This window comes from Palaemon carinicauda, chromosome 14 (assembly GCF_036898095.1).
Source record: "Palaemon carinicauda isolate YSFRI2023 chromosome 14, ASM3689809v2, whole genome shotgun sequence".
In the NCBI taxonomy this organism is placed as follows: domain Eukaryota; kingdom Metazoa; phylum Arthropoda; class Malacostraca; order Decapoda; family Palaemonidae; genus Palaemon; species Palaemon carinicauda.
Window position 1 is genome coordinate 6,824,454 of NC_090738.1, and position 22,500 is coordinate 6,846,953.

At 33.6% G+C, this 22,500-nt stretch overlaps 2 long non-coding RNA genes across 2 annotated transcripts in view; one reads left to right on the top strand and one right to left on the bottom strand.

The window, feature by feature from the left end:
- The window catches only part of LOC137653089 (uncharacterized), a 587,775-nt gene that overhangs the window by 483,911 nt on the left and 81,364 nt on the right, over positions 1-22,500 (top strand). The window lies entirely within an intron of this gene.
- LOC137653087 (uncharacterized) overlaps positions 2,464-22,500 on the bottom strand; it is a 38,153-nt gene continuing 18,116 nt past the window's right edge. The window contains exons 3-4 of the long non-coding RNA XR_011046381.1: positions 12,727-12,857; positions 2,464-2,982 (exon numbers count right to left, since the gene is read on the bottom strand). This is a non-coding gene — a long non-coding RNA (uncharacterized lncRNA). The remainder of the gene's footprint in view (positions 2,983-12,726; positions 12,858-22,500) is intronic.

Here is a 22,500-nt window from a genome sequence, read left to right on the forward strand (position 1 = left end):
TTTCTTTTCCCTCCCTTTATTCATGGCCGATTTTTTGCTTCCCTTGAGTATTCATGTCCAATATTTGTTCCCCCTGAATATTCATGTCCAAATTCTTTTTCCCCTCCCTTTATTCATGGCCGATTTTTCCCCCTCTCTCTACCCTCTTCTCTAAGTCCCTATCTAGATTTATTTTCTCGATGCCAGCATTTTTTTTTTATTTAAGTCAAAATTTATATATTGATCTTCCTTTGATTCTCATTCTTCATGTGTTTTATTGTTGGTTTTATATGTGGTAATTTGTCCCTTATTCAATTTCAATTTTTTCTTTCATAATTGTTTTATATCTAGTTTAAGGAAATAATTGTTTGACTCGAAGCTCTCAGAATTTTCCTTACTTATCATGGTTAATTTTAGGGAAATAATTGACTAAAAGCTCTGAGAATTTTCCTTACTGACCAGGCTTTATTTTAGGGAAATAATTGACTAAAAGCTCTGAGAATTTTCCTTACTGACCAGGGTTTATTTTAGGGAAATAATTGAATAAAAGCTCTGAGAATTTTCCTTACTGACCAGGGTATATTTTAAGGAAATAATTGACTAAAAACTCTTGAGAAATTTCCTTACTGACCAGGGTTTATTTTAGGGAAATAATTGACTAAAAGCTCTGAGAAATTTCCTTACTGACCAGGGTTTATTTTAGGGAAATAATTGACTGAAAGCTCTGAGAATTTTCCTTACTGACCAGGGTTTATTTTAGGGAAATAATTGACTGAAAGCTCTGAGAATTTTCCTTATTGACCAGGGTTTATTTTAGGGAAATAATTGAATAAAAGCTCTGAGAATTTTCCTTACTGACCAGGGTTTATTTTAGGGAAATAATTGACTGAAAGCTCTGAGAATTTTCCTTACTGACCAGGCTTTATTTTAGGGAAATAATTGACTGAAAGCTCTGAGAATTTTCCTTACTGACCAGGGTTTATTTTAGGGAAATGATTGACTAAAAGCTCTTGAGAAATTTCCTTACTGACCAGGGTTTATTTTAGGGAAATAATTGACTGAAAGCTCTGAGAATTTTCCTTATTGAACAGGGTTTATTTTAGGGAAATAATTGACTGAAAGCTCTGAGAATTTTCCTTACTGACCAGGGTTTATTTTAAGGAAATAATTGACTGAAAGCTCTGAGAATTTTCCTTACTTATCATGGTTTATTTTAGGGAAATAATTGACTAAAAGCTCTGAGAATTTTCCTTACTTATCATGGTTTATTTTAGGGAAATAATTGACTAAAAGCTCTGAGAATTTTCCTTACTGACCAGGGTTTATTTTAGGGAAATAATTGAATCGTAACTCAGAATTTACCTAACTGATCATGGTATATTGTCTGAGAGTTCGTGTTAAAATTTTTGCTTAGTTTCGTATACAAAACTTATAAATTAAAATAGCCACGAAAAGGAAAATGAAGATAATAGCCACGAAAAGGAAAATGAAGAAAATAGCCACGAAAAGGAAAATGAAGAAAATAGCCACGAAAAGGAAAATGAAGACCAAGTCCAAATGAGTGACATGGACGGACTTGAGTCCGTCGATATCACCAATTTGGACTTGGGTGTAAAACTCCTATCAAAGTCTTTCATTTCTCATTTCATAGTTATGGTCACGACTTGTCAGTTAATTCCACGGAGAAATAAGGGATATTTTGTGTAGTCTCTAGTAAAATTTCATCATTCGGAATTGTTTCATGTAAAACATCTGTTACGCATTTTCTTAATATACGTACATTACTAATTCAGATTTTATTATTTATAGGAATGAGCTTCGATAGCAGTGTGCGCCAGTGAAGAGGAGAGCCATCAAGAGGAGCGCCGCCCCCCCCCCCCCCCCCCCCCCCCCCCCCATATAATACCTCCCTCAGCCGGTAATCCAGGGCTTATCTAACGCAGTTTCTGGACACACTTCGTAAACGTTTTGAATATATATAGAAATTATGATTTTTAATTTTTTTTTTTTTTTATGATTTTTAATTTTTTTTTTTTGGCTGCTTGAGCGGTTTCCTGGCAGTGAAATTTTTTATTTCAAATGGCCCATCAACTTTGTGTATTTCATGTTAAAGTCTTAATCATAATATTCAAGTCTTAATCATAATATTCAAGTCTTAATCATAATATTCAAGTCTTAATCATATTCAAGCTTAAAGCTCATAATTTGTTTGCCTGTAAATTTGTATTTCCGTGTTGGAATGTTGCCTTCATTTGTCAATTCTCTATTTCCATGTTTAAGCTTTATTCAGAATTTTCTTTTTGCCTGACAAATCTGTTCTTCCATGTTCAAGTTTTTTTTACTTTTTGCCTGACAAATCTGTTCTTCCATGTTCAAGTTTTTTTTCAATGTGAAAAATAAAAGAAAAATGTAAAAACAAGTTTCATTTCAATACCACAAGTCACAAAAAAGGAGTGTAATCAAAGAATAGAAGTATTGATTCACAGGTTTATTTTATTTGAAGGGTTCTCACAGATACAGCATAGAATGGTGTTTAAGAGTTCAATGAGTGTATTCAAGTTTGGCCTTCTGAGTTGCCTTTAGCTATTTTGTTTTCGAATTTTTGAAGATAGGTTTGCAAACCTTAGTACCAGGGAAGAATACGCGACAGGGGTCCCCCTCACTAGTGGTGGTGTGAGGCTGCTTCCGCACTCCGGGTACCGGCCGGGGAAGGGGCAAAACGGTGTTTTACCCTTCCAGGTGTACCCCATGCAGGCGTTTCCCCCTCACTAGTGGTGGTGTGGGGCTGCTTCCGCACTCCTCCAGTACCGGCCGGGGAAGGGGCAAAACGGTGTTTTACCCTTCCAGGTGTACCCCAATCTGCAGGCGTTTCCCCCTCACTAGTGGTGGTGTGGGGCTGCTTCCGCACTCCTCCAGTACCGGCCGGGGAAGGGGCAATACGGTGTTTTACCCTTCCAGGTGTACCCCAATCTGCAGCTGGAAACGCCAGAATTCCAACCATTTCTGTAAGGTTATACATATACTTGAAACATAGAAAATGGGAATCAGCTATATGCCAATTGGCCTGGAATGCTTATACATATGCATAGAATATGGGGAAAAAATGCAAATTTGCCAAGTGGCCTGGAAAAGTTATACACGTACTGTATACTTGAAAAGACATTCATAATCATTCACCAAAGTAAACTAGAAAGGTTATCAAAGCATATATATACAATAAACTTACACAGTGGGAATCATATATGCAAATTGGCCAAATAGACTGGAATAGTTATACATGCATATACTTGAAGCATATAAAATGAGATTCATAATTGTTAGCCAAATAAAACTGATAAATTACTTATTGCTAAACAAGTTCTGATATGGACACGAAATTTTAGATGATCAATTGAATTATGTATAGGATATATTCTAGGAAAGATGATGTAATTGTTGGGCAAGGTAAAGAATTCATTGTGCAGTATAGGAATAAAATATCCAGATATGACAAAAATCATAAATAAGAATTATTATTAATAATTGCTAAGCTACAACCCTAGTTGGAAAAGCACAATGCTATAAGCCCAGTGAGGAAAGGAAACAGGGAAAAATTAAATCTTTAAGGAGAGTAATAATATTAAAATAAATTGAGATTATTGAGATTAAAACTTATACTTATTGGAGAGTAAAGAAAGTTAATTATTTATGCTTTAAATAACGAGACAACCAGCCTATTTTACACATGAATGTGATGAATAATGTATAGAAAAATCCATGATTCATTTGAAAAAATGTTTATGGTGTGACTGAACGACGATGTGCAAAATATGGTTCTGGAAATGGTAACAATTTTACTGCATTTGGAATGGAATATAAATTGCCAATTGAAAATTCTATATCATTGTCAACTATAGTCTATAATGGGAAATGTAAGGTCTTGCATAGTATCACATGTGAGGTACAGAATTTGCAATGAAATATAAATTGCAAATATGAATGTTAACTACAGTCTATAATGGAAAAAGTAAAGTCTTTCTTAGTATCACAAGTGAGATACAGTATGTGTATTTAAGTGGTGTAGTGTACAATACAGACTGGGGAAATATTATTTAGTAATCTAATTTTCAAAGACAAAAAAAAAAATATATTTGGGTCCCTATATCCTAAAAACAATGTAATGAAAGCAGTATTTATCATTAACTACTGGAACCCTACTCTGAGAAGACACGACGAACAGAACCCTTTCATTATTATTATCATCATTACTTGCTAAGCTACAACCCTAGCATGATGCTATAAGCCCAAGGGCTCCAGCACAGAAAATAGCCCAGTGACGAAAGGAATCAAGAAAAAATAAAATATTTTAAGAATAGTAACATCAAAATAAATATCTCCTATATAAACTATCAAACCTTTAACAAAACAAAAGGAAGAGAAATGAGATAGAATAGTGTGCCAGAGTGTACTTATATTTAGGGTGAAGACAGTGGTAGATGTTTCAGAAGTATTTAAGAATATTATTAGTTATATCTAGAACTGTGTCAATTTTTATTTACTACAAAAATGAACGAAGAGATGTTGAAGTTACCCGAAATGCAGAGATGGTGCCTGGAAATGAAACGAAGGAAGAACGATAATTGGATGATGCTGTAAATAGAGAAGTATGGAGAGAAGGTGAATTAGAATTTTAATATATTTGTAGGAGATCGACCTCTGCCAACAGGTGATCGAAAAGGGAAAGGTTCAATGTTGGTCATGTGAAAAACTTAAATCTGAAGGAACATCTGTTTCAAAGTAACTTTGGTCAGAATAGTTGTGATTGAAAAAGGAAAGGTTGAATGTTGGTCATATGAGAAACTTAAATCTGAAGGAACATCTGTTTCAAAGTAACTTTGGTCAGAATAATTGTGATTGAAAAAGGGAAAGGTTGAATGTTGGTCATATGAGAAACTTAAATCTGAAGGAACATCTATTTCAAAGTAACTTTGGTCAGAATGGTTGTGATTGAAAAGGGAAAGGTTGAATGGTGGTCATATGAGAAACTTAAATCTGAAGGAACACCTATTTCAAAATAACTTTGGTCAGAATGGTTGTGATTGAAAAAGGAAAGGTTGAATGGTGGTCATATGAGAAACTTAAATCTGAAGGAACATCTATTTCAAAGTAACTTTGGTCAGAATGGTTGTGATTGAAAAAGGAAAGGTTGAATGGTGGTCATATGAGAAACTTAAATATGAAGGAACGTATGTTTTAGAGTAACTTTGGTCAGAATGGTTGTGATTGAAAAGGGAAAGGTTGAATGTTGATCATATGAGAAACTTAAATCTGAAGGAACATCTATTTCAAAGTAACTTTGGTCAGAATGGTTGTGATTGAAAAGGGAAAGGTTGAATGGTGGTCATATGAGAAACTTAAATATGAAGTAACGTATGTTTTAGAGTAACTTTGGTCAGAATGGTTGTGATTGAAAAGGGAAAGGTTGAATGTTGATCATATGAGAAACTTAAATCTGAAGGAACATCTATTTCAAAGTAACTTTGGTCAGAATGGTTGTGATTGAAAAGGGAAAGGTTGAATGGTGGTCATAAGAGAAACTTAAATATGAAGTAACGTATGTTTTAGAGTAACTTTGGTCAGAATGGTTGTGATTGAAAAAGGAAAGGTTGAATGTTGATCATATGAGAAACTTAAATCTGAAGGAACATCTATTTCAAAGTAACTTTGATCAGAATGGTTGTGATTGAAAAGGGAAAGGTTGAATGGTGGTCATATGAGAAACTTAAATCTGAAGTAACGTATGTTTTAGAGTAACTTTGGTCAGAATGGTTGTGATTGAAAAGGGAAAGGTTGAATGTTGATCATATGAGAAACTTAAATCTGAAGGAACATCTGTTTCAAAGTAACTTTGGTCAGAATGGTTGTGATTGAAAAGGGAAAGGTTGAATGGTGGTCATATGAGAAACTTAAATCTGAAGGAACGTATGTTTTAGAGTAACTTTGGTCAGAATGGTTGTGATTGAAAAGGGAAAGGTTGAATGTTGATCATATGAGAAACTTAAATCTGAAGGAACATCTGTTTCAAAGTAACTTTGGTCATAATAGTTGTGATTGAAAAGAGAAAGGTTGAATGGTGGTCATATGAGAAACTTAAATCTAAAGGAACATCTATTTCAAAGTAACTTTGGTCAGAATGGTTGTGATTGAAAAAGGAAAGGTTGAATGGTGGTCATATGAGAAACTTAAATCTGAAGGAACGTATGTTTTAGAGTAACTTTGGTCAGAATGGTTGTGATTGAAAAAGGAAAGGTTGAATGTTGGTCATATGAGAAACTTAAATCTGAAGGAACATCTGTTTCAAAGTAACTTTGGTCAGAATGGTTATGATTGGAAAGGGAAAGGTTGAATGTTGGTCATATGAGAAACTTAAATCTGAAGGAACGTATGTTTTAGAGTAACTTTGGTCAGAATGGTTGTGATTGAAAAAGGAAAGGTTGAATGTTGGTCATATGAAAAACTTAAATCTGAAGGAACATCTATTTCAAAGTAACTTTGGTCAGAATGGTTGTGATTGAAAAGAGAAAGGTTGAATGGTGGTCATATGAGAAACTTAAATCTGCAGGAGCATCTTTTTCAAAGTAACTATGGTCAGAATGGTTGTGATTGAAAAAGGAAAGGCTGAATGTTGGTCATATGAGAAATCTAAATCTGAAGGAACATCTGTTTAGAAGTAACTTTGGTCAGAATGGTTGTGATTGAAAAAGGAAAGGTTGAATGGTGGTCATGTGAGATACTAGCGTCTGATGGAACGAAAGTTTTAAGAGTAACTTTGGTCAGAATGGTTGTGATTGAAAAGGGAAAGGTTGAATGTTGGTCATATGAGAAACTTAAATCTGAAGGAACATCTGTTTCAAAGTAACTTTGGTCAGAATGGTTGTGATTGAAAAAGGAAAGGTTGAATGTTGGTCATATGAGAAACTTAAATCTGAAGGAACGTATGTTTTAGAGTAACTTTGGTCAGAATGGTTGTGATTGAAAAAGGAAAGGTTGAATGTTGGTCATATGAGAAACTTAAATCTGAAGGAACATCTATTTCAAAGTAACTTTGGTCAGAATGGTTGTGATTGAAAAGAGAAAGGTTGAATGGTGGTCATATGAGAAACTTAAATCTGAAGGAGCATCTTTTTCAAAGTAACTATGGTCAGAATGGTTGTGATTGAAAAAGGAAAGGCTGAATGTTGGTCATATGAGAAATCTAAATCTGAAGGAACATCTGTTTAGAAGTAACTTTGGTCAGAATGGTTGTGATTGAAAAAGGAAAGGTTGAATGGTGGTCATGTGAGATACTAGAGTCTGATGGAACGAAAGTTTTAAGAGTAACTTTGGTCAGAATGGTTGTGATTGAAAAGGGAAAGGTTGAATGTTGGTCATATGAGAAACTTAAATCTGAAGGAACATCTGTTTCAAAGTAACTTTGGTCAGAATGGTTGTGATTGAAAAAGGAAAGGTTGAATATTGGTCATGTGCGATACTCGAGTCTGATGGAACAAAAGTTTTAAGAGTAACTTTGGTCAGAATGGTTGTGATTGAAAAGGGAAAGGTTGAATGGTGGTCATATGAGAAACTTAAATCTGAAGGAACATCTATTTCAAAATAACTTTGGTCAGAATGGTTGTGATTGAAAAAGGAAAGGTTGAATGGTGGTCATATGAGAAACTTAAATCTGAAGGAACGTATGTTTTAGAGTAACTTTGGTCAGAATGGTTGTGATTGAAAAGGGAAAGGTTGAATGTTGGTCATATGAGAAACTTAAATCTGAAGGAACATCTGTTTCAAAGTAACTTTGGTCAGAATGGTTGTGATTGAAAAAGGAAAGGTTGAATGGTGGTCATATGAGAAACTTAAATCTGAAGGAACATCTGTTTCAAAGTAACTTTGGTCAGAATGGTTGTGATTGAAAAAGGAAAGGCTGAATGTTGGTCATATGAGAAATCTAAATCTGAAGGAACATCTGTTTAGAAGTAACTTTGGTCAGAATGGTTGTGATTGAAAAAGGAAAGGTTGAATGGTGGTCATGTGAGATACTAGAGTCTGATGGAACGAAAGTTTTAAGAGTAACTTTGGTCAGAATGGTTGTGATTGAAAAGGGAAAGGTTGAATGTTGGTCATATGAGAAACTTAAATCTGAAGGAACATCTGTTTCAAAGTAACTTTGGTCAGAATGGTTGTGATTGAAAAAGGAAAGGTTGAATATTGGTCATGTGCGATACTCGAGTCTGATGGAACAAAATTTTTAAGAGTAACTTTGGTCAGAATGGTTGTGATTGAAAAGGGAAAGGTTGAATGGTGGTCATATGAGAAACTTAAATCTGAAGGAACATCTATTTCAAAATAACTTTGGTCAGAATGGTTGTGATTGAAAAAGGAAAGGTTGAATGGTGGTCATATGAGAAACTTAAATCTGAAGGAACGTATGTTTTAGAGTAACTTTGGTCAGAATGGTTGTGATTGAAAAGGGAAAGGTTGAATGTTGGTCATATGAGAAACTTAAATCTGAAGGAACATCTGTTTCAAAGTAACTTTGGTCAGAATGGTTGTGATTGAAAAAGGAAAGGTTGAATGGTGGTCATATGAGAAACTTAAATCTGAAGGAACATCTGTTTCAAAGTAACTTTGGTCAGAATGGTTGTGATTGAAAAAGGAAAGGCTGAATGTTGGTCATATGAGAAATCTAAATCTGAAGGAACATCTGTTTAGAAGTAACTTTGGTCAGAATGGTTGTGATTGAAAAAGGAAAGGTTGAATGGTGGTCATGTGAGATACTAGAGTCTGATGGAACGAAAGTTTTAAGAGTAACTTTGGTCAGAATGGTTGTGATTGAAAAGGGAAAGGTTGAATGTTGGTCATATGAGAAACTTAAATCTGAAGGAACATCTGTTTCAAAGTAACTTTGGTCAGAATGGTTGTGATTGAAAAAGGAAAGGTTGAATATTGGTCATGTGCGATACTCGAGTCTGATGGAACAAAAGTTTTAAGAGTAACTTTGGTCAGAATGGTTGTGATTGAAAAGGGAAAGGTTGAATGTTGGTCATATGAGAAACTTAAATCTGAAGGAACATCTATTTCAAAGTAACTTTGGTCAGAATGGTTGTGATTGAAAAAGGAAAGGTTGAATGGTGGTCATATGAGAAACTTAAATCTGAAAGAACATCTATTTCAAAGTAACTTTGGTCAGAATGGTTGTGATTAAAATAGGAAAGGTTGAATGTTGGTCATATGAGAAACTTGAATCTGAAAGAACATCTATTTCAAAGTAACTTTGGTCAGAATGGTTGTGATAGAAAAAGGAAAGGTTGAATGGTGGTCATGTGAGATACTCGAGTCTGGTGGAACGAAAGTTTTAAGAGTAACTTTGGTCAGAATGGTTGTTATTGAAAAGGGAAAGGTTGAATGTTGGTCACATGAGAAACTTAAATCTGAAGGAACATCTATTTCAAAGTAACTTTGGTCAGAGTGGTTGTGATTGAAAATGGAATGGTTGAATTTTGGTCATACGAGAAACTTAAATCTGAAGGAACATCTGTTTCAAAATAACTTTGGTCAGAATGGTTGCGATTGAAAAAGGAAAGGTTGAATGGTGGTCATATGAGAAACTTAATTCTGAAGGAAAATATGTTTTAGAGTAACTTTGGTCAAAATGGTTGTGATTGAAAAGGGAAAGGTTGAATGGTGGTCATGTGAGAAACTTGAGTCTGAAGGAACGTATGTTTTAAGAGTAACTTTGGTCAGAATGGTTATGTTCCTTGCAAGAAAATGATTTAAAAAAGAGAACTAAATGAAGTCAGTTGCTTGATTGAAGATAATAGGCAGAGATAGAACTCCCTCTTTGAATAATTACTTAATGAATGCAGTATGTAAAGGTGATAAGGATCAATCAATTGAAGGAAAATAAGCAATTGAAATTGGTTCATCAGAGATGAATACAAACATAGGGAAAATGGCAGGAGAATGTGAAGAATAAGTGTGTTATGATTCATGTGGAAGAATGGAATGACAGAAAAGGAAATAAAATAAGGAGTCAGATTCTCCAGAGAGAGAGAGAGAGAGAGAGAGAGATTCATAGATATAGAGAGAGAGAGAGAGAGAGAGAGAGAGAGAGAGAGATATTCCTAGATATAGAGAGAGAGAGAGAGAGAGAGAGAGAGATATTCCTAGATATTGAGAGAGAGATATTCCTAGATATTGAGAGAGAGAGATATTCCTAGATATTGAGAGAGAGAGAGAGAGAGAGAGAGAGAGATATTCCTAGATATTGAGAGAGAGAGAGAGAGAGAGAGAGAGAGAGAGATATTCCTAGATATTGAGAGAGAAAGATTCCTAGATATTGAGAGAGAGAGAAAGAGAGAGAGAGATATTCCTAGATATTGAGAGAGAGAGATTCCTAGATATTGAGAGAGAGAGAGAGAGAGGAGAGAGAGAGAGAGAGAGAGATACCTAGAAAGAGAGAGATAGAGATATTTCTAGATATTGAGAGAGAGAGAGAGAGAGAGAGAGAAAGAGAGAGAAAGAGAGAGAGAGAGAGAGAGATTCCTAGATATTGAGAGAGAGATATTCCTAGATATTGTGTGAGAGAGAGAGAGAGAGAGAGAGAGAGAGAGATATTGAGAGAGAGATATTCCTAGATATTAAGAGAGAGAGAGAGAGAGAGAGAGAGAGAGGAGAGAGAGAGATTCCTAGATATTGAGAGAGATATTCCTAGATATTGAGAGAGAGAGAGAGAGAGATTCCTAGATATTGAGAGAGAGAGAGAGAGAGAGAGATTCCTAGATATTGAGAGAGAGAGAGAGAGAGAGAGAGAGAGAGATTCCTAGATATTGAAAGAGCGAAAGAGAGCGAAAGAGAGAGAGAGCGAAAGAGAGAGAGAGAGAGAGAGAGAGAGAGATTCCTAGATATTGAGAGAGAGAGAGAGAGAGAGAGAGAGAGAGAGATTCTTAGATATTGAGAGAGAGAGAGAGAGATTCTTAGATATTGAGAGAGAGAGAGATATTCTTAGATATTGAGAGAGAGAGAGATATTCTTAGATATTGAGAGAGAGATATTCTTAGATATTGAGAGAGAGAGAGAGATATTCTTAGATATTGAGAGAGAGAGAGATATTCTTAGATATTGAGAGAGAGAGAGAGAGAGGAGAGAGAGAGAGAGAGATATTCTTAGATATTGAGAGAGAGAGATATTCTAAGATATTGAGAGAGAGAGAGAGAGAGAGAGAGAGAGAGAGAGAGAGATATTCTAAGATATTGAGAGAGAGATATTCTTAGATATTGAGAGAGAGAGAGAGAGAGAGATATTCTTAGATATTGAGAGAGAGATATTCTTAGATATTGAGAGAGAGAGAGAGAGAGAGAGAGAGAGAGAGATTCCTAGATATTGAGAGAGAGAGAGAGAGATATTCCTAGATATTGAGAGAGAGATATTCCTAGATATTGAGAGAGAGAGAGAGAGAGAGAGAGAGAGAGAGAGAGAGAGAGAAAGATATTCCTAGATATTGAGAGAGAGATATTCCTCGATATTGAGAGAGAGATATTCCTCGATATTGAGAGAGAGATTCCTATTTATTGAGAGATATTCCTCGATATTGAGAGAGAGAGAGAGAGAGATATTCCTATTTATTGAGAGAGATATTCCTCGATATTGAGAGAGAGAGAGAGAGAGAGAGAGAGATATTCCTAGATATTGAGAGAGAGAGAGAGAGAGAGAGAGAGAGAGAGAGAGATATTCCTAGATATTGAGAGAGATATTCCTCGATATTGAGAGAGAGAGAGAGAGAGAGAGAGAGAGATTCCTATTTATTGAGAGATATTCCTCGATATTGAGAGAGAGAGAGAGAGAGAGAGAGAGAGAGAGAAAGATATTCCTAGATATTGAGAGAGAGATATTCCTCGATATTGAGAGAGAGAGAGAGAGAGAGAGAGAGAGAGAGATAGAGAGAGAGATTCCTATTTATTGAGAGATATTCCTCGATATTGAGAGAGAGAGATAGAGAGAGAGAGATATTCCTATTTATTGAGGGAGACATTCCTATTTATTGAGAGAGATATTCCTCGATATTGAGAGAGAGAGAGAGAGAGAGAGAGAGAGAGAGAGAGACTTCGTGCTTAAATATGTAAACATACCAAGTACTTACTCTGTCCCTAAAGCCTTACCCTCCCCTAACTTCTGACTTCACTTAGATTAACAGCTATCCATAAGAATGATCTCTGCCAACGAAGTTAGGAGGAGGTTATGTTTTTGCCGTTGTTTATCTATTTGTTTGTGAATGAACAACTTCCTGGCCAGAATTTTACTCAGTTGTGAAACTCTCAGGGATTAAGACGTGGAAGTGATTCAATTTTGAAAGTTCTATGTCAAAAGTCAACAGTCAAAGGTCAATGGTAAATGTAAAGGTAAAGGTAAAGGTAAAGGTAAAATGGTAAAGGTAAAGGAAAAGGCAAAGGAAAAGGCAAAGGGTAAATGGTTAAAAAGGTAAAAAAGGTAAAGGTAAAAGGGTAAAGGTAAAAAGGTAAAGGTAAAAAGGTAAAGGTAGAAAGATAATAAGGAAAAGGTAAAGGAAAATATGAAGGTTAAAGGTAAAAGGTCAAAGGTAAATTTTAAAGGTAAAATGTAAAGGTAAAAATCAAAGGTAATGGTTAAAGTAGAGCCCCTCTACTTTACTCCTTTTTACCCTAACTGGTGGCAGTGTTTAGAAAATTGACGTGGGTATAAACTCACCTTCTTCTCCAAGAGTTTCAAAATCCATTCCTGATTTCGCCTCAGTTATTCTATTTCTTCCTGTTGAAAGTAACTAAATTCTCAAGTATTTCTCTCTCCCTTGTAGTTTGCATGGAAACAGCTATACACATCTGGAAGAGAAAATTGAACTATTTAAAATATGAAATTGTAAATTGAATGTACTTTAAACAGCTATTGACATATGAAAATTTTAAATTATACTTCTTTTAAAATCTGAAAAATGGAAAAACTAAATGTATATCTCACTAAAGAAAGCATTAATGTTATGATATTTTATCTCTACACATCTCATAATTTTCAAGGAATTAACGAATTGCCTAACTATAAGCTAATTACTCAAATATATTATGTCAAATCAGAACGTCGTAGGCTCTCTCCTTCATAAAGAAAAACTGAATTAACATATCTTTGTTGGAAAAAAGGGGAAATTCCTTATCAAACATTTAAAGTTTTCTCTGAAAACCTTTTTATCAGTTTTACAATTTTCGACTGATAACAAAAATATTTTGTTATTCAAACACTTCGATACAAAATCAAATAAACTTTACTTGTAAGAATAGCATTGGTTGAGTCTCTCTCCTTCCATATGCAAACAGAAATCACTTTGGACAACCGCTAACCAATTGTCCATCTTGTATTGACCTACACTGGACAAGTCCACACGTTATTTTCAGCCAAGTAGTATTATAATGATGTCATGATTAAGTCACTACAGAAGTAAAGCAAACTGAGACAATGACTGACTATTGAAACTTGCTCTACTGTTGGAGCCCTTGGGTTTATAGCATCTTGCTTTTCCAACTAGGGTTGTAGCTTAGATAATAATAATGATAATAATAATAATAATAATAATAATAATAATAATAATAATAATAATAATAATAATAATAATAATAATAATAATAATAAACTGTTGATTATGTTTTGTAATATCTTATTATTATTATTATTATTATTATTATTATCATTATTATTATCATTATTATTATCTAAGCTACAACCCTAGTTGAAAAAGCAAGATGCTATAAGCCCAAATCCAACAAGGAAAAATAGCCTTGAGAAGAAAGGAAATATGGAAATAAATGAATGATAAAAGACGTAATGAATAATTTAAATAAAATATTTTAAAAGTATTAACATTAAAACAGATATATCATATATAAACTATTAAAAGACGTGTGTTTGTTAAACAAATCAAAAGTCATTGGTTGAATAGTCAATTTGTCAAAAAACACACCACCTCAATAAACTAGTGGCCAAAAATGAGGGGTGACTAGTGCACTGAGGAACATATCTAACGAAGAGTTTTTGCCTTACTTTACTAGTTAAAATTTCAATAAAATTTCAAAGATTACATAGAAAAAAATGTACTGCAGTTTCAGGCGAACTTAGATTTGCAGACAGAACGAGGCAAAATCTATTTTCTGACAAAGGGAATAAAAGCGGTTGGAAACTCATGAATAAAACAAGTGTTCACATTGGCACCACTTCGTACCACTTCATGTCTTAACCCTGTTAATTCAAATGCCACATTTGACTCCACTCACAGCTTGTTCTAGCAAGCTAGTTGAAACTTAGTTGTTTCCCATACTGTTAAGGTGAGCTATATTACTACCCAGTGCGTCCTGCTATAGTGTTCTGGCCCAAGGCATGAGGTCCTTTCATGGATTATTGGTCGTCCGTAGTTCTCTATTCATGGTCACCTCTTTTAGATCTTGGTACCTTCTGCTTCCCTCCCTCCCTCCCTTCAGGTCTTGTGGTCTCTCCAACTTATTTTCAACACCCTACTCCTTCTCCTCCATATCCACATTTCGAATCCTTGGCAGAGGCTTCTTGTCTGTTGCTTTTATAGTCCAGGTTTTCAGAACTGTATAATGCTACACTCCATGTGAAACATTTTACAAATCCTTTCTTCAGTTCCATTTTGAGTTTTCCCGTCATTATTATTATTATTATTATTATTATTATTATTATTATTATTATTATTATTATTATTATTATTATTATTATTATTATTATATCCAATTAACCAAGAGCCATGAAACCTATTGCACAGAGAAGGGGAGCAAGATACGCATTCATTGTTTAAAGATGAACAGCAATAGCTATAACTTATGTTTTTACTTCCTCTGAACTGAATGTAGTAATTATTGAAAAACATTGAAATAATAAGACAAAAATCTAAACTAAATGCGCAACAAATCTAAAATATCAACGAATCTATGTGTTTTCTTTTAGTCGAATCAAACGCTGAACGGCCATACTATTCCTTTGAACACAAAACAAATCTGTTACAAAATCTATAGCAAACTTATATCTGAACTGAAGGATTCATTTCTACAAAAGGGTGTCAAAGAGAATGGTAAATTAACCCTAATATGGTATCTATCAATCTTGGCATTGGTGTGGTTTCGGTTTGGTTTGGTTTCGTTTGGGTTTGACTTGGTTTTAGTTTCGTGGTTTGGTTTTGGTTTTAGTTTGGTTTTAGTTTAGTGGTTTGGTTTTGGTTTTGTTTTAGTTTGGTGGTTTGGTTTGGTTTTGATTGGGTTTGGGTTTGGCTTGGTTTTAGTTTAGTGGTTTGGTCTGGTTTGGTTTTGGTTTTTTGTTTGGTGGTTTTGTTTTGGTTTTGTTTTAGTTTGGTGATTTGGTTTGGTTTGATTTTGGTTTTGGATTATTTTTAGATTGGTGGTTGAGTTTGGTTTAATTTGGTGGTTTGGTTTGGTTTGGATTTGGATTAGGTTTTGGTTTTGTTTGGTTTTAGTTTGGTGGTTTGGTTTGGTTTTAGTTTGGCTTGGTTTGGTTTAGTTTAGGGCTTTGTTTAGTTTTGGTTGTGTTATGGTTTTGGTTTGGTTTGTTTCAGTTAGGTTTGTTTTGGTTTGGCATGGGTTTGGTTATTGGTTCGGTTTGGTTTTCATTTAGGTTTGGTTTTTGGTTTGGTTTGGTTTAGTTTGGGTTATGGTGAGTTGGGTTGTCTCGGGTTTAGTTTGGTTTTCATTTTGGTTTTGGTTTTGGCTGGGGTTTTGGTTTTTTAATTGCTTTTAGTTTGGCTTTGATTTCTGTTTGGTTTTAAGTTTGGACTGGATTGGTTTGATTTGGGTGTTTTTTTTTTTTTTTTTTTTTTTTTTTTTTTTTTTGCTTTGGTTTTGGTTGTACTGTGGGGTTGGTTTGGTATGGTTTTATTTGATTTGGTCCAGTTTGGGTTTTTTGTTTGGTCTGGAACCAACAATGGAAATGAACACCTTAAGAAAGGCAACAAGCTAAAAATGGAAGCTTCCAAACAAAACTTTATTACCACACTAAATTAGAATTTCTATTGTCATGTGATATATTGCATTCATATATCTAGTTGGCCACGTGGTCACTTTTTAGTATTACTTCTAACAAAATTCCCGATAATTATAACTATAAACAAGTTTCCAACTCCATCTATTGGCCTCTGAGAGAAGCTTGGTTGTTCTGGTTAACTGCAGGGGAGGAAGGGTGTTAGAAAATTGTCATATTTGCAATTTTCTCGGAAGTTATAGTTTCAAATAAATTTTAGTATTTGCATTTAGAATTGATTTCCTAAACTGTTCTGCTGAATACTTATATTAAGGCTAATATGATTGAACTAACGACATTTTAAGTAAGGCTGACTTTATTTTTCCCCTAAACTAATAATGCATTGGCCCATCATAAGCGAAATGAAGACCCTAATTACCAACAGAATACGATGCAATATAGAAATAGTAATATATAAGTGGCGTGTATGATTATGTATCACGAATCCTAAATTATATTCTTTATATGAATTCTAATAATTTGTGTTGATAAATGAGCTCAATAAATCGTATTTTTTGTGATTAATCGTCTTTTGAGGTTTCATAGGCTGGTACTCCTGACTACTGCAAGGACACTAAAATAAGGTGTTGGGATGACGTCATCGTAAGTTTTGAGCAGACGAAATAGGAAAAGAATGATTTCAAACGTTTAATTACTGGATTAAACTTTGTCTTAACGTATTATTTTATATGTTTACAGTTAAAACGTTTTTATTACATCAATAAATATCCATACAATAAGTAAATAATATCTAAAATGGTACTCAGTGTACAAGAATTCCTACAAATTCGAACTATTTTCGTCAGTGTCGTACAAACTATTTCAAGTTTCGGTTTGTAACATCTTCAAAGATTTCCCAAAGTTGTACACAGAAAACGGAATGGCTAAATAGCTCAAATTCTTAATTAGAATTAGAAAGTAACTATAGTCTATTTTTTATAGCGGTGCATATTTGCACTTGACTCACAGGGGTGCCCTTTTAGCTCGGAAAGGTTCCTGATACCTGATTGGTCGGAAGTATTTTTGTCCGAACACCTTCATTATTCTCGAATGATTACCAAGTAATGTGAATCAAAACTTATTTATTAACCTATATTTCTCCATCATTTATATGTTTTGTCAATAAAAATTGTGAAAGAATAAATATATTATAAAGATTCGTCTTGGTAAATCTAGATTTAATAACACAATCCGCCGAAGTCAACGACAGCAGCTTGTTTTCGGATGCACGCTTTGTAATTTTGTAATTTTTCACATATTTTAACACAAATTGGAATAGATTACACTCAGCATAAGTTAAACATGTTATTATAAACTTTCTTTGAATACCAGAACTTACAAAAAACATGGAATTAATGAAACCCGATATTTGTGAAAATTTATGGGGAGGTAAAAGAACAGCCTGTAGCGGCCAGGCGGAAAAACGATCCCTTCTGACTCGTAGACGCAGTATTTTTTTTTTCTTTCGTAATATAGTTCGGCCTATTCCTTTCAGTTTAAATAGTCTTACATTGTTACTCTTCGTATTATTTTGCTTAGTATTTTCCCACATTCCTGTTCCTCACCTAATATCTATCTATTTTCCCCGATATCCCTTCTTTCATATAGGCCTATGAGATATCCGCACTACGATTCCTTATGTTTTGCATCTTACGTCAGTAAGTATGTAAATAATAATAACATAAATTTTATGCTGTGTAGCAAGTATAACCTATTCTGTAAACCTGATAGCATAGTATTTTTTTTTTTTATTCCCGCCTCTACACTATTTTAATGAGACTAGCACGCACTTCCCTTCAAGCCATCACTTTCGACAGAGGATAAGAAATAAGGAATCGTAGTGCGGATATCCCATATATGAAAGAAGGGATATCGGGGAAAATAGATAGATATTAGGTGAGGAACAGGAATGTGGGAAAATACTAAGCAAAATAATACGAAGAGTAACAATGTAAGACTATTTAAACTGAAAGGAATAGGCCGAACTATATTACGAAAGAAAAAAAAAATACTGCGTCTACGAGTCAGAAGGGATCGTTTTTCCGCCTGGCCGCTACAGGCTGTTCTTTTACCTCCCCATAAATTTTCACAAATATCGGGTTTCATTAATTCCATGTTTTTTGTAAGTTCTGGTATTCAAAGAAAGTTTATAATAACATGTTTAACTTATGCTGAGTGTAATCTATTCCAATTTGTGTTAAAATATGTGAAAAATTACAAAATTACAAAGCGTGCATCCGAAAACAAGCTGCTGTCGTTGACTTCGGCGGATGGTGTTATTAAATTTAGACTTACCAAGACGATTCTTTATAATATATTTATTCTTTCACATTGTTTATTGACAAAACATATATATATTGGGAAATATAGGTTAATAAATAAGTTTCGATTCACATTACTTGGTAATCATTCGAGAACAATGAAGGTGTTCGGACAAAAATACTTCCGACCAATCAGGTATCAGGAAACTTTCCGAGCTAAAAGGGCATCCCTGTGAGTCAAGTGCAAATATGCACCGCTATAAAAAATAGAGTATAGAATTTAATTTATTTCTGAATTCTTCATCAGTGTCTCGCAGGAGGCTTCGTCAATTTACCTAATAAGAAACTAATAAAAACATTGAAGATTGTAGCTTTCTTTTTATAATAATAATAATAATAATAATAATAATAATAATAATAATAATAATAATAACCTGAAGCACTACACTATTTCTCCTTCATTGCGTAAAAAACCCAGATGTACTATCAAATACCAGAGATATTTGTAAGACAAAAGATATATCAATATTAATAGTTTAGCAAAAATCTATATCTGCAAACATCATCATCTTGTTGCTATGAATAATTTTTAAATGTACCAGAGGTTTTGATAACTTTGTCTGGGATGGTGTGTTAATATAAGGGTTAATATATTGTTTAATATTATCATCATCACTATTATAGGTTAAGGCAGACAGTTCATTATGTAATTTAATTGTTACATGATCTCACTGTTTAAGATTCATAAAATGTATCAGAAGTTTCAAATAATGGGTTTTAGATAATATGTTTTACTCTCATATATACTGTACAGTGTATATATATATATATATAAATATATATATATATATATATATATATAAATATATAAATATATAAATATATAAATATATAAATATATAAATATATATATATATATATATATATCTTTTCTGACCAGGGATAACTTTACGTATTGGAATGTTTTGTGTATCGACATGATCAGCAAAGCTGTGCTAATCAGGCCCACCCATACTAGGTAGGTTTGCTATAGGCAATCAGATGAGTATATATGTGTATATATATATATATATATATATGTGTGTGTGTGTGTGTGTGTGTGTGTGTGTATGTATATATATATACATATATATATGTGTGTGTGTGTGTAGAGAAAGAGAGTATCTATTTTACAAAAATATTTGCTATTTATAACACATTCATCTCTTCGAACTTGGACTTGCTAAGGAGAATATCGAAATACAACTACACACTATTGTTGCAGCAGACATGGAATGCAATTAAAGCAATGGATTCAGTGTTGTCCTGTATTGAATGGGAACATCAATGATGTGGTTATTGTCTACCTCGATGATAAAGTATATAACATATTTTGGTTCAATTGCATATTTGGGGAACATCTTTAGAAAGCAGCTTGGAATACTTATAACATCTTGGGCAAATTAAGATCTTTGCTTGAGTAAAACAGATAGTGATGATAATACCTGGACAGAAAAATTAATGTGTCTATATGAATATGTCTTAAAATAACATTTTATATTCGAATATGTACTGTATATATATATATATATATATATATATACAGCACATGTGTGTATATATGTATAGGTAGTAGGGTGGCCAGGGCACCAGCCACCCGTTGAGATGCTACCGCTAGAGTTATGGCGTCTTTTGACTGGCCAGACGGTACTACATTGGATCCTTCTCTCTGGTTACGGTTCTTATTAATGCTTATAACTACGATAATTTACAGCATAATTCTAGACACACTAAAAATATTCTTGGCTATTCTGGTTCGTTTCCTTACGAATTTTACCCTTTTCGAATTAATATTCCAGACTTATTGGGCTGCTAAATCATATGGAATCTAGGGATAAGTAGATAAATTAAATAGGGCATTGAGAATAGGTCCAAAATTGATATCTTAATGATAATAAACCTTTCTGATATAGTGTCATGTGGTGGTGGTTCCTTTAGAATATAGATTAAAGGGTTTGTGAAGAATTATATGCCAGATTACTACTTTTATCACTATATTGTCTTCATACATCTAACAAGAAACTTTTTATGGTTATCTGAACTGATTGTTTTGGTTATAAATAGTTTGTTGTTATATAAGTTAAAAACTAAAAGAATCTAATGTTTACATCCTTGTCCACTGGTTGATAAGGGCTGCAAACCTTTCGACTTAGAAAGAAAGGAATTAAACTAAATATTTTATTCATGACCTGTTTACCAGGAGGATGAATTTATAGTTAAAAAAATATATATTTTCCGCTTTATATATCATCCAAGTGACTTTCCACTTTTTCTAAATTAAAAATGTTACCTAATTAATTCGTTGGCAATTTTGGACCCCTCCTGTTGTGCTAATCCAATTTTGCCAAAACTAGATACGAGCATTTCTCTTTAAGATTATTTTATAAATGTCAAGATACTGTTTCTCTAGACATTATTATGATGTAAGATATGGATGAGGCTTCTCTAAATGGCTTGAAAAATACCAACCATCTTGGTAATCTTATCTTCCAAAGAGGACCAGTTCAACTCAACACTTTTCTGATAATTAATAGTATGGTATAATACTTTACATGAATCCTGAAGAAACTGGTGGCCATTAATTGGCCATACCGTTCGGTTTTTCCGACATCCTATACCTAAAATGGAAGTCTTCTCTTTATTCAAAATGGCACCAGACGCTTTTTCATATTCGTTGATTACATTTATACATTCTAAAAGACCTTCGTCGCGAGTTACAATAATAACAGAATCATCAGCATGACCGAAAACACATTCAGTTGATTGGGTCATTTTAAGGAAGACTCTGAAAGCTGTCTTTGTATCATTCTGTAGAAAGGTTCTCGATACACAATAAATAACATCATGGATAATGGACATCCCTGACTTACGGATTTCCTGATGAAAAATGGATCAGAGAGGTTTCCGTTTATGCTTATAACACTTTCAGCATCTTCATATAACATTTGTATCAACTGGATAAAACTACTGTCGAAACCAAATTTCTCTAATATTGCAAATAAGAGTTCATGATCTACACGATCAAAAGCTTTTGACCAGTCTAAGTTTATCAAAGCTGCCTCCTTGTTATTTTCATTTTTGTAAACCATAATATCCCTCATTAAGACGTTTAAATTGATTATTGACCTGCTTTCAAGACAGCTGAACAGTTCAGCGAATATTATTAAATCTACTACATTTTTACATCTGTTGGTTATTATTTTAGCTATGACTTTAAAATCTACATTTAGTATTGTTATTGGTCTCCAGTTAATAATATGATCTAAGTCTCCTTTCGGTGTGAGAGTAATGATTCCTTTATGTCGTTTTACAGCGGGCTTAAACCATTTATCTACCATATACTTTCGTAAATCACAATTATATATTAAAAATATCTTTAATATGTCATATTTCATCCAATTAATATTAAATTTGTCGTTACAGTTTCAACATTATTCTTTCATTATGGCTTATAAATCACTAGATTTCAGTTTTAAATAAATTGAATATAATTAATTACCAACGAATTTCCAGTAATGTAAAATGCTATGACTAGATGTGAACAAATAAAATTCGTGATTATTTCTTAGCAGGTTGTAGGTTGGCCAAGGTACCAGCCACCCGTCGAGATACTACCACTAAGAGTGATACTGGGACGTTGACTAACCAGATTATTATTATTATTATTATTATTATTATTATTATTATTATTATTATTATTGTCTAAGCTACAACCCTAGTTGGAAAAGCAGGCTGCTATAAGCCCGGGGGCTCCAACAGGGAAAAATAGCCTCGTGAGGGAAGGAAATAAATAAACTAAAAGAAAAGTAATGAACAATTGATATAAAATACTAAAAGGAAAGTAAGAACATTATAACAGATCTTTCATGTATAAACTATAAAAACTTAAAAAAAAAAAATAAGAGGAAAAGAAATAAGATAGAATAGTGTGCCCGAGTGTACCCTCAAGCAAGAGAACTCTCTATTCCAAGACAGAGTTCCCATGCTTGAAGGTACACTCAAGCACACTATTCTATCTATTTCATTATTTCCTTTCCTCACTGGGCTTTTTTCCCGGTTGGAGCCCGTATATGCCTTATAGCATCCTGCTTTTCCAACTAGGGTTGTAACTTAGCTAATAATAATAATAATA